Source organism: Pelodiscus sinensis, chromosome 5, assembly GCF_049634645.1.
Source record: "Pelodiscus sinensis isolate JC-2024 chromosome 5, ASM4963464v1, whole genome shotgun sequence".
Classification (NCBI taxonomy): domain Eukaryota; kingdom Metazoa; phylum Chordata; order Testudines; family Trionychidae; genus Pelodiscus; species Pelodiscus sinensis.
Window position 1 is genome coordinate 86926458 of NC_134715.1, and position 12470 is coordinate 86938927.

Sequence of the window (12470 nt, forward strand, 5' to 3'; positions counted from 1 at the left end):
TTAAAGGAACACTCTGCCCCAGCTCAGAGCCCCTTCCTTCATTCAAATTTCCTCTCAAAGCCAACATCCGACAACCTCTCATCCACTCCAACTCCCTGCCCCAGGCTCAGCCCAGAGCCCTCTCTAACACTGCAAACTTCTTGGCCCCATCCCAGAGCCTGTACCCATTCCCAAACTCCAACCCCCTGCTTCAGTCCTGGGGGGCTATGTCTATACTGCAGCACTAGTGGAGGTATCACAAAATAGCTATTCTATGTCTTTTGAGTGGCCCGTTATTTCAAAATATATTGGGCTCACTATTCCAATGTCCCTGTAAATCTCATTCCACGAGGAGTAAGGGATGTTTCAGAATAGCAATTTATTTCAAAATAAGCGCTGTGTAGACAGAGCCAAATTTTGAAATAAGCTATTTTGAAATAACATTGAAATACGATACATAATTTGCATAGCTCAAATTGTGTATCTTATTTCGACCTACGGTGCAGTGTAGGTGTGTGGAAAGTGTGGGAAAGTGGGGACGAGCACGAGATACAAGGGGGGATGGAGTGGGCAGGACTTCAGAGAAAGGCTGGGGCCTCATGGAATGTGTGGGGTAGATCCTGGCTTAGCCTTAAATTCAAAAAAGTGATATTGAGTATAAAAAGATTGGAGACTACTATCTTAGATTCAGACTCAGAATTTTGATCTAGGGAGTTACTTTAACTAGATTACCAGATGTAACTGGCACTAATTAATCACAAAATGAAAGGTTTCATTATAACAACAAGGTCACTTTCCCAGAGGAGGAAGTGAGATATGCTTAACACTTGGTTGTAAAACTATTATTATTTTGTGGTGATTCATAATTTTGAAAAACTGATATCTCATCTTGATAAGGGTTTTGTGACTATATCTTCAACTCAAATATATTTAATTATATTATTACATGGAATAAATCAAATATCACTATTTTCCTCTACCCTCTTTCTTAATTGTTTTTATCTTTTACATTAGTTAACATTCAGAGTGAAGATTATTTTAACACTGTGGTTTAAGACTGAGGAATCAATAAAGATGCTTTATCGGTTTTCAGAGGAAGTAAGGCTCCCCCCCCCAGCTGCAATTAACTTCAACAGGAGTTGTGAGTGTTCCACACTTCTAAAAATCAAGGCCCTAATATATTATTTATTTTCATTATCCTCCATACCATATGATTCTCACAAGTATGGTTGGTATCTTCTGGCAGTCTTATTATTAATACCTTTTCTATTAATTTTGCTATTATAGAGATGCAGTAATGGCACTATAGTTCGAGTGTGAGAGCAATTTTACTTGGCTCCTATACGCATCCTCTTCTGATTTCCACAAAATAATCCTTTGTGGGATGAAATTTCTCATATTTCCATTTATTCCAAATTTGCATTTTGGAACGCCAAAAATAAAACCCACACTGGTTCAGCCAATTTTGAGTTATGCTGTAATGGAAAAGACTAGGTGACAGAAGAAAAACCCATACATTTTTCATTACAGTTTGGCACAGGGGAAAAACATTGCAACTATGTGTCCCCAAAATTTGTCTAATACTGAAATATATAGTTTACTTAAATAGTATTTATCTTTATATAATACCCCATATAATCTAACAGTTTTAACCTCTTCTTGGGGGTGATTAAATATTCTAACTGCCTTTATAATATACATTTCTAAAACAAGTAAAAAATTTCATACGTAGAGAAGTAGATTAAAAACACCTGAAACTTCTTCAAAATGAGATCATCAACAATAAGTGCACATTAAATCAGTTATGTGGCCACAATACAATGGACAAATTTGTTCCATATGGGTAAATACTAGTGTCACAATTGAGTGCTCCATGATGAAGATCTGTTCTGGGGTCAGTGGTATTTAATGTCTTTATTAATGGCTTGGATATAGGAATAGAAAACATACTGATTAAATCTGCAGATATCCTAAAGCTGTTGGAGGGAGGGGATGAGAGTTTGCACACACTTTGAAGGATAAAACTAAAGTTCAGAGGGATCTTGAAAAACAGGAAAATTGGGTTAGAAAACAATGAAGTTTATCAAGAGCAAATAAAAGGCACTATGCTTGAGGGAAAAACAAAATGCACAAATACAAAATAGGGAATAACTGGCTTGGTCGTGGCTTAGAAGAATCTGGGGGCTGTGGTGGATCACAATCTTAACACGAGTCAACAGTGTTTGCAAAAAAAACCAACAACAAACTTTTGGGTTGCATTAACAGAGGCGTAGCACAAGTTATGGAAGGTGATAGTATCACTCTACTCAGCCTCAGCTGAAGTACCGTGTCCAGTTTTGGTCACCACTGTACAGAAAGGATGTAGAGAAACTGGAAATGATTCAGAGGTGAACAACAGTGATGATAAAAGGAATGGAATACAACCCATCGAGGCAAAGCTGGAAGGAACTGGGTATGTTTAGTTTGGAAAAGGAGATTAATGGGGGAACACAACAGCAGTCTTCAAATATTGGAAAGCCTGCCATAGGAAAAAAGAAGAAAAATTGTTCTCTTGACACAGAGGGCAAGACAAGAGGCAATGGATTCAAACAACAGCATGCTAGATTTAGATTAAATCTCAGGAAAAACTTCCTAACTGTAAGAACAGTAGAGTAATGGAATAAAATTGGCTAGAAATTCAGGAAGTAATGTAATCTCCTTTACTAGACTTTTTCAAAAAGCGTCTGGACAGCCATCTGTCTTGCAGGATTTGTTGTGTCTCTAAACCATACATCTGGGCAGGGGGTTAGACTAGAGGACTCTTGTGTTCCCGTCTCACCTTATGGTTCTATGATTTTATAATCAATCTGTATACAACATCATTTGGACCATGGTATTATAGAAATATATAGAAGAATTGCTAAAAGGAAAGAACCAACAGGTCCACCAATGGGAAAAAGCAAAAGGGGCAACTGCCCCAGGACACAGTGATTTTAAAGGCCTGGGACTCCTGGCGGCCATCACTACTACAGCAGTGGCTGGAGTCGTGGGCCCTTTAAATTGGCACCAGAACCCCATGCAGTGTACTCCAAGCAGCACTGATGGCTGCCTGGGGGAAACTAGCATCAACATTGCCGCTTGCAACCAACACCCCATTCCTTCCAGGGGATGCACAGCTGGCCCAACTCTGCTTTGCCCAGTGACCCAGTGAGTCTGTCAGCAGGGGCAGATGACAGTTTTGCGAGGCCCCGGGCAGCGTAATTCCGCGGGGGCCCCCCTTTGCCACGGCGCATGCGCGGGGTTTTCTGAAGCGCGGGGCCCGGGGCGGCCGCCCCGTTCGCCCTGCCCTATATCCGCCCCTGTCTGTCAGCCCCACTGAAAACAAATTATCTAAAGCAGTGTTTTGCTAACTCTGGGGGGGATGACCACAGAGTTTAAATTGCTAACATTTTAAAATGGGCATTTTTATTCTTATAAATAAAACATCTGGGTGTATAAAAACCAAAAGTGATCATTGTTTGAAATGTACAGACTGTTACCATTAGTATTTCAGATACCACAACTGTTTTCTACCCTACGCATGGGCACAATATCTCAGAAGAAAAAAACCCTCTGCAAAATTGATTGATAAATGTTAGTGAAAAGTTATTAAGCATCTACTGTGTTCTAGAAGACATTAACAGGTTCTAGGTACATAGTGAATATGCATGACGGATAGAGAGAGGGAACACTGTGAATCTTCTGGTGAATCTGTTGCAATAATTGGACCTCTAAATTTACTCTAATTGCTACTTCATCTGTGAAGAATGACTGAAAGTTCACAAAATGTCACAATAACCTTTAATAATATATATTGATAGGAAAATGTACAGAAAGGGGACAAAGACTGTTAATTTAAATCAGGAGTTCTCAAACTGTGGTTCAGAACTCCAAAGTGAGTTGCGACCACATTTTCATGGGGTCACCAATAGGGATGCCAGTGAGTAGTTGACTAGACAATTAATTGATAAGCCTAGGCTTATTGGTTAATCTAGTAGACTACTTGCATTTCTCCCCTCCTTGCTGCCTCAGTATCAGAGGCATCAAGGGGGGGGGAGCCGTCTTGAAAGCTGGTTTCCCCCCAGCACTAGCCTGCAGAGATAGCAATGCAGGGGGAGAGGGGAAAGGCACAGGAGGCTCTGCCTGCAGAAGGCCAAGGTTCACTGCGTGCAGAGGCTGCTTCATGACAGTAGCCCCAGTCTGTGGTGGATCTGAGCTCCCCACGAACAGAGGCTGCTGCCAGGAACCAGCCTCTGTCCATGGCAGCCCAGGCCCACCACAGACAGGGGTGACTTCATGGCAGCCTCCGCCCCCACCCCCACAGCAGCCTCTGTCCACAGGGAGCTCAGACCCCCATGAACAGGGGCTGTTGCCATCCAGGGGAGCTCCCTGCCACTCCACGCTGCTGTCTATGTATCAGAGGCTGTTTTTTAAACTGGCTCCCCTTGCTGACTGGCTCTCACCTGGCAGCCCACGCATAGCAGCATGGAGTGGCTCCCTGGGAGTGGGACTAGATTGCACTGGCTGCTGGCCCCGTCCCCAGAGATTATATAATAGTCGAGTAACCAATAAGAATTGATACAGTTACTCGACTATTCTATTACCCAATATCTAACACTCTCGAGTCACCAAGACTGGTGTTAGCCATGGGCACCAGCAAGTCTGATGCCCAATCCCAATTCCACCACCCTAGGCTAAGGCTACTTGACTTCTCCACCATCCAGGGCAGAAGCCCTTGGTCTTCAATTTTGGCCACCCAGTCCAGAGCAGCAGGGCTCAAGCAGGCTTTGTTTTCGGTCCCCCCCTTCTGAGGTTCTGTAGTAATTTTTGTTGTCAGATGGGGTTATGGTGCAATGAAGTTTGAAAACTGATGGTTTAAACAAAAGGACTTTACTGATATAATTCAAGGACTGTGTTGAGACCATGCTTGGTAAATAAGGGTATGTTTACACTACCACCCTAGTTCAAACTAGGGTGGTAATGTTGGCAACCGGAGTTGCAAATGAAGCCCGGGATTTGAATTTCCCGGGCTTCATTTACATAAAGCCGGGCGCCGCCATTTTTAAATGTCCGCTAGTGCGGACTCCGTGCCGCGCGGCTACACGCAGCACGGACTAGGTAGTTCGGACTAGGCTTCCTAGTCCGAACTACCATTACTCCTCATTTCACGAGGAGTTCTGATATAATGTCTGATGAAGGATAGAGTGGAAACAAAAAAGAAATAAACATACCCAGGAATCAGAGAACAATCCCATATGTAGATAATGGCTGCTTTCTGGTTTCTCTAAAAAGCTGCCTTTAGTGCTTAGTATTTTGTTCAGAGAATTACGGAATAAATGGTCATATAACATGCTACAACAAGCATTATCACTGCAATCTTATTATCACTGAATTGCATACTGTTAGCATACACTGTTTTATTGCATTCTTTTGATACTTGAATTGCTTCTGTATCGATCACTTATTTGTACCATGCTGTGTCTGTTTTACTACTTCTGTTTTCAGTTTCTGTGGAATTTTGATTGTAGTTATTGTTTTTTTATATTCTTTTCATGAGTGAATCAATTCAGTTTATATCACTTTTGTTCCATTTATTTATTTTTATTTCAGTTCCATAAATGTTAAGTGTGTCAGCTTTTTGCACACCTTGTAAAGGAAAGGAATTCTGCTGTCATTTAGATTGATGTGACTTTGGACATATGTAACACAGAAGTATTTTTAATAAGACTCCCAAAACACTCTCTAACAGATCCTCTGCAACAGTCCCTACTTTACAAAGAACCAGCAAACTGATCCTTCCTTTCCCTCCACTGGCAATATTTAATTCTTTCTTTGGGTTTGTTTCTTTTCAGTAATCTACCCTGTTCTTTGGTGTGGTGTGAGGGAAAGAGTTGGATTTTTTTCCCTTTTCTTAGGAGGCGGGTTGTATTCTGGCTTTAATTTATTATTTTGAATCACTATCTCTTGCTTGTGTGCATTGCAAATGTCCACTTTCATGGCTCCGAAGTACTTTCAGGTAAATACTGAGAATAGAGTCTTTGAAGAATTTATCAAATCAGGTGTACTAACCTACTTTCCCAAAGAACTTCAAAGAAAAAACAAATCCAAGTTAATTTTCAATAGGCCTTCCCAAATTCTTACTTGTTAAGAATTCAAACAACAACCACTCCAACACTAATACTACCTCTACTGGAAGCTTGCTGATTCAAGCTTGTGATGGTTTATTTTATAAATAATTATTTTACCTGAACTAGTTAAAAGAAGAGTCAAGTTTTCATATACATTGCATGTCCTATATGATGTTAACACAAAGGGGGTGAGGAAAGAGAGAAAACAGAACAGTAAGATACCTTGTTCATTTCAGTTGATGAAGTCAAAGTCCACTCTAGCTTGCATTACTTCCTCATTAATTTTTAGTTCCATTGATATTTGTCTTCAGATAAATTCTAAAGGAGTAACAATAGTTAGCCAGATTTAGATGTTCATGTTGTTGTCCTCGTGGGATTTTGTCCCCTCGCCCCACCCCAAGAACAAAGACTTTGTCTACACTGCCAAGTTTAAAGCGCTGCGTCGCGGCACCAGTCCTGAGAGAGAGCTCTTCCAGCACTCTAGGTAAACTATCTCTATGCTGGAAAACCACCAGCACTGGATGTCTGTGTACACTGGTGCTTTACAGCAATGTAGCTTGCTGTGCTCAGTAGGGAGAGTGTTTTTTCACACCCCTGAGCAAGAAAGTGATTGTGCAGTAAAGTGTCAGTGTAGACAAGCCCACAGTGGCCCTTCACATACCAATCTGTTGAAAGTGCATAAGCTACCAAATCCAGCTCCAGCTGGTGCTAACCAAGTTATGTTTGCTTTACAATTTAACCCAATGTACAACCCTGTTCAGTAGAAACAAAGTATGCTTTAACTTTAAGCGCTTAAGGTGACATAAGTGAGCACACTGTCTACATTGCCACTGTCACTCAAACTTTTTTGCAAAGAGCTCTGTGCTGCTCATCAAGATGGTTTTATTATGTAGACAGAGCTGGAGAGTTGAATCATTTGGAGGAGCATTGTTGTGTGTACACGTCCACTGTTTTGTTGACAAAACTGTGTTGCATAGACAAGGCCTGAGAATACATTTTTATAGTTACAGAGCAAACACTACCGTATAACATGGGATACACACATTTTAAGTAGGATTAATGCATGCACCATCCTGCAAAGATTCCATAAAGCCTAAAGACATTTTTATAACTCTAGTACTGTATAATAGATATTAACACACCTGTAAGCCAGATAGGTTTCTAGTTATGCATCTGTCATTGTTCAATGAGGACTGGAATTTTGGCATCAGCTGGCGATGTGTCTGCCAGTGTCACAATGGGTTTCTTTTTTGCTCCTTTCTCTGAAGCATCAGAAATGACCACAGCCGAATATGGGCATTGACAGGATGGGTCTGTGCTCTGCAACAGCACCCAACTTTCTCTTCAACAATGCTGAGCTGGCTGGATTTTTGCTTACATCTCTGGGGTCTAACTTTTCATCAAATGTCAGAGTGGCAAGGAATTTCCTCCAGGTCAGATTGGCAGAGACATTTGGCAGTGATATTGAGGGGGTTGTTGCCTTCTTCTGCAGCATGTGGGTGAGGGTCATTTGTATGGATCATCAGGATCTATCTCACTTACTACCCTGCCTTTATAGGCCCCTCAGGTTCTGGGTGCCTTGGTCCCCCCTATTTTCTGCCCAACACACATAACAGTTGAGTCTTTTATGGGCTGTAATACTCTGATCTAATTTTGGCTATTGAGTTTGGTTTGGGTGCAGCTGCTGGGTATGCAGCAGATCAGCAGAGTGCAAACTTTTTCAGTCATGTTCCTCTTCACCATGAAAAGAATCTGTCCATGTGTCTCCTCCATTGCTGCACAGCCAAGGCTTCCTCAATAATGGAGCTTAGGTAGAAGACAGAGCTGAGAATGGGGGCATGATGCTCCCTTCCCACCTCCACTGGAGGCTGGCCTCAGCCTAGAGTTAGAGCAGAACTAGGTGCTGAACAAGGTGGGGAGGAGTGAGGCTGGGGGTGGAGCTTGGCTAGAAGCATGGGGCTCCCTTCTCAACCCACTACCGTATGCACCCCTGAATGTTCCTCCATGCCTCTTAGGGGGCCCAGGTATGCTGATGCGATGGGGTGGGGAAGAGCAAAAGAGGTAGAGTCCTGGACCCTTTAAATCGCTGCTGGAGTGATGTGCAGGGTGCTTCAGGCAGTGCTAAAGGCTGACTGGGGGAAGGGGACACAGCACAGCACACCTCAGGCAACAATTAGGGCTGGCTGCTTCCAGCCCCACCCCTTTTGCCTGAAGCCCTGCCCCTTCCAGGAGCACAGAGCCAGCCCCCTTCCACCTTGCTCAAAAGCCCAGCAAGACTGTTGGTCCCGCTGAGGAGGTCAGACCCCACAGTTTGAAGAGCACTGGCTTAAATGATCTGGTGCTCCCGTCTGGCCTTAAACTCTATAGCTGTGTCTACATTGGCAAGATTTTGCACAAAAGCAGCTGCTTTTGCGCAAAAACTTGCCGCCTGTCTACACTGGTCATGAGTTCTTGCGCAAGAACACTGACGTTCTAATGTAAGAAATCAGTGCTTCTTGCGCAAGAACTATGACGCTCCCGCTCAGGAATAAGCCCTCCTGCGCAAGTGTTCTTGCACAAGAGGCCAGTCTAGACAGGCAACATGAATTTCTTGTGCAAGAAAGCCCGATGGCTAAAATGGCTTTTTTGACATCTCTTGCGCAAAAGCACATGCCAGTGTAGACGCTCTCTTGCGCAAATACTTTAATGCAAAAACTCTTGCGTTAAAAGTATTTGCGCAAAATCTTGCCAATGTAGACGTAGCTATGGGTACATGTATACTGTGCAGCTATTTCAGGATACCAGAGATATCCTGAAATAGCTACCCCGCATCCAGTGAATACGCCCATTATTTTGAAATAGTTTTTGAAATAATGGATGTGCTATTTTGCCATCCCTGTAAACCTCGTTGCACAAGGGTTAAGGGATGGCTCAAAATAGCGCTTTATTTTGAAAGATGCACCAAATTTTGAAATAGCCTATTTCAAAATAAAATCGACGTAAGATATGCAATTTGCACTATGCAAATTTCGTATCTTATTTTGAGTTTAGGGTACAGTGTAGTTGCACTCTAAGACATGAGCTTGTTTGCTTTGTTTTTTAAAAGCAAACACCGTTAAATCCCTATACCAGAATCAACATATTGTACATTACTCCCCTAAGATACTGCCAACTTCCTGCTGGAAAATGTAATTATTAAAAGAAATATTTTGGATTTTATTTAGAAAGTGAAACTCATAAGGAGGAGTCTTATTAGCAAGCTGGCTATTTGCTGTTCTCCTAGCTGCCTTAATGCACTTCAAGGTGCAGTTTAGCATCAGACATTAGTATATGCTCCAGAAAACAGAGAGGACAGTGTAGGTTCAGAGTCATTCATATAGTGTAAATGAGTCTGTCCTTTTAATAAAGAGTGGAGGGTTGGGGTACATATTTCCTTGCTTTTTCAACTTGAAGGTTCACAGTGTGGGAGGTAAACCTATATAGCCAGATGAGGGCTGCTCACTCAGCTGCCATGGCTTACTACTTCAGCGGTACCTGCAGTGACTTATCACCAGGGATCCTAATTTTCCATGGTAAACGCCACACAAAAATTCTCCAATAAAAACAAAAATCCACGTTTTTTCTATCATTAAAATGAAACCTGACAGCTTGGAGCCCCATCACTGGAGACTGACAGCCCAGAACCCATGTCCTGCCACATTTTTTATTAAAAATAAACAAACAAACAAACCAAAAACCTTTACACAAATTAACATTTTTCCATGGCAAATGCACCTTACTAATCACTAATGCATGCTGCACCAATTCAGCAGCACTGAGTCATCCCATAACCAGAGCCTGCAATGACTCAGCACTATGCTGTTGCAGCCTATGTGAAGGTCAAATGACCCCTAGGCACAGGTTTTTACTGAGCCTGACAAACGTGTAAATTAGGCCTGGTCTATGCTAGGAAATTGGGTTGTTATTTCTGTGTTGCTGAGGAGTGTAAAAAGTCCCCACCCTGAGTGATGCAGTTAAAACTGACCCATTTAAACAGCAGTAGGTTGATAGGAGAATTCTCTACCACCTGGCAGGGAGGTGGAGTACCCCTTCTTGTCAGTGTAGGTAGTATCTTTCTTCCAGTGCTGCCACTGCAGCATTTAAGTGAAGGCAAGTCCTTACTCTGCACAACAGCACAACTTGGCCAGGAACCCTCCTCCTCTTTCACAATGTGACAGACAGGGCAAGCCTTTGAGGTGGGCACTGAGGGCCCCCATTAAAATGGGGTGCTGTGAGTAGGATTTGAATTCCCACCTGACCTTCCAAGAGCAGCTGGGATGGCTGAGATGGCAGAAAGGCAAGTGAGCAACAGCACTAGGGGTGGGGAGACCAGAGCTGCAGGGGGTAGCTGGATGACCAGCCAACTCCTCTGGATCTGGGATGCCCCTCTTCTCCTTCTTTACATGTGCAGTGGTTGCTGTTCCTGTCCCCTCCCCTTTTCTTCCCAGACCCATTCCAATCACCCTGGAGTGGGAACATTCTGTCTGCTGCTGCAGGATGTGAGGGGGATGATGTTGGGTGACCTCCTTCTCTAACCCCTCTGAGCTGGGGAGACTGGAAGGGGGGAAGCTGCTCTTTGGTTACTTGTGTGGGAAAACAAATGTGGAAGCTCCTGAGCCTGACTGCAGGGACAATTTTTATTGTGGGGGTGCTGAGAGCTGTTGAACCAAACTGGAAACCCTGTATAGACTAGGAACCACTTCAAGCCAGCAGGTACTGTGGTACCACCACCACACTCCTAGTTCCAGCACCTATGCCTGAGTGCTCTCTTTAAAAAGACAGTGTTCATATTCTCAAGCATGCATGCTTTCCCCACAAAGCACTATGCAAGGGCTGTCTGTCCTGAGGCATCAGCAGCTGTGCTCTCCTCCATTTCTTTATGCATCCCCACGGTTGCTTAGGAAGAAGGAGCAGCAGTTCAGTGGGGGAGCAAGCTGCAATGTCAGCTTCTTTGTGCATCTAAGTGGGTCAGTTTCACCAAGTGGGTGCAGAAGGGAGATGCAGAGTCAGGGCACAGAAGAGAGGTATAGGAAGTAGAAGTGAAGGGGGCACAGTGCAGGGGTTATTGGTACAGGAAGGAAGTGCAGAGGTTGGGGGGAGGAGAGCATGGGAATACCGGGGAGCTCATGAGGGACCAGGGACAATGAGGGCACACAACTACAAAGATCATGGACACCAAAAAGCAAATTCACCCTAGGCACTATTTTCCATGGTACAGACTCCCTAGGTTTCCAGCTTGCCGTGAATCCAGTTCCTGGTACTCCCACAACCTTGTTGCAGTGAACTTCAGTTTTGCCAGTAGCCTGCTCTGAACATACTCCAGCCTTGCACCTGCCCCCAGACCCTTGGACTGACTCCCACCTGACTTTGTCCTTTAGCCTGCATCTGGGCTCCCAACTACAATCCTGATTTGACTTCTGTAAGGACTCAGACCTTGGTTCTGATCTATGGCTGCTCCCCTACCTTGGTTTCAGCGTGGCCTTCAACCCGGTTCCAACTGTATGGCTGGCTTCAACCCCTGTACCTGTTCTTCAGTATGGCTCTGACTACTTTGAAACCCTAGCCTGCACAGTGTTGCCATTAAGGTGCAAAAATGTATAGGCCCTTGATAGACTGCTCATATGTTGTCAGAGGTGTCATTCGCTATAGGCCAAGTGAGGCAGTTGCATGCCTTGCCCTTTGTTCCCACCCTTTCATAGCTCTATATGCTCCATTATGCCTTCCACTTTTTGCCCTAGACCCAAATGTGCAAGATAGAATAATCACATGCCAGGTTTTTTATGCTGACAACTTTGCCTGCCCACTCCTCTACCTGTTTTTCTGAAAAAACAGACATGCATCTTGTCCTAGAATAATCTCAATTAATTGTGTCCAAAGTTGCAATACTGTCCTCAAACTTATACTTGTAGGCTACGTCTAGACTGGCATGATTTTCCAGAAATGCTTTTAACGGAAAAGTTTTCTGTAAAAAGAATTTTCGGAAAAGCGCGTCTAGATTGGCAGGACGCTTTTCTGCAAAAGCACTTTTTGAGGAAAAGCGTCTGTGGCCAATCCAGAAGTGCTTTTCCGCAAAAAAGCCCCGATCTCCATTTTCGTGATCAGGGCTTTTTTGCAGTAAACAAATCTGAGCTGTCTACACTGGCCCTTTTGCGCAAAAATTTTGCGCAAAAGAACTTTTGCCCGAACGGGAGAAGCATAGTATTTCCGCAAGAACACTGACAATCTTACATGAGATCGTCAGTGCTTTTGCGGAAATTCAAGCAGCCAGTGTAGACAGCTGGCAAGTTTTTCCAGAAAAGTGGCTGATTTTCCGGAAAAACTGGCCAG

General features: G+C 43.5%; 1 protein-coding gene across 1 annotated transcript in view; it reads right to left on the reverse strand.

Annotated features, from left to right (window-relative positions):
* CWH43 (cell wall biogenesis 43 C-terminal homolog) overlaps positions 1–12470 on the reverse strand; it is a 72734-nt gene that overhangs the window by 59138 nt on the left and 1126 nt on the right. Inside the window, exon 2 of the mRNA XM_075930447.1 lies at positions 6348–6443. The gene's annotated coding sequence lies outside the window, so the exon portion shown is untranslated. The remainder of the gene's footprint in view (positions 1–6347; positions 6444–12470) is intronic.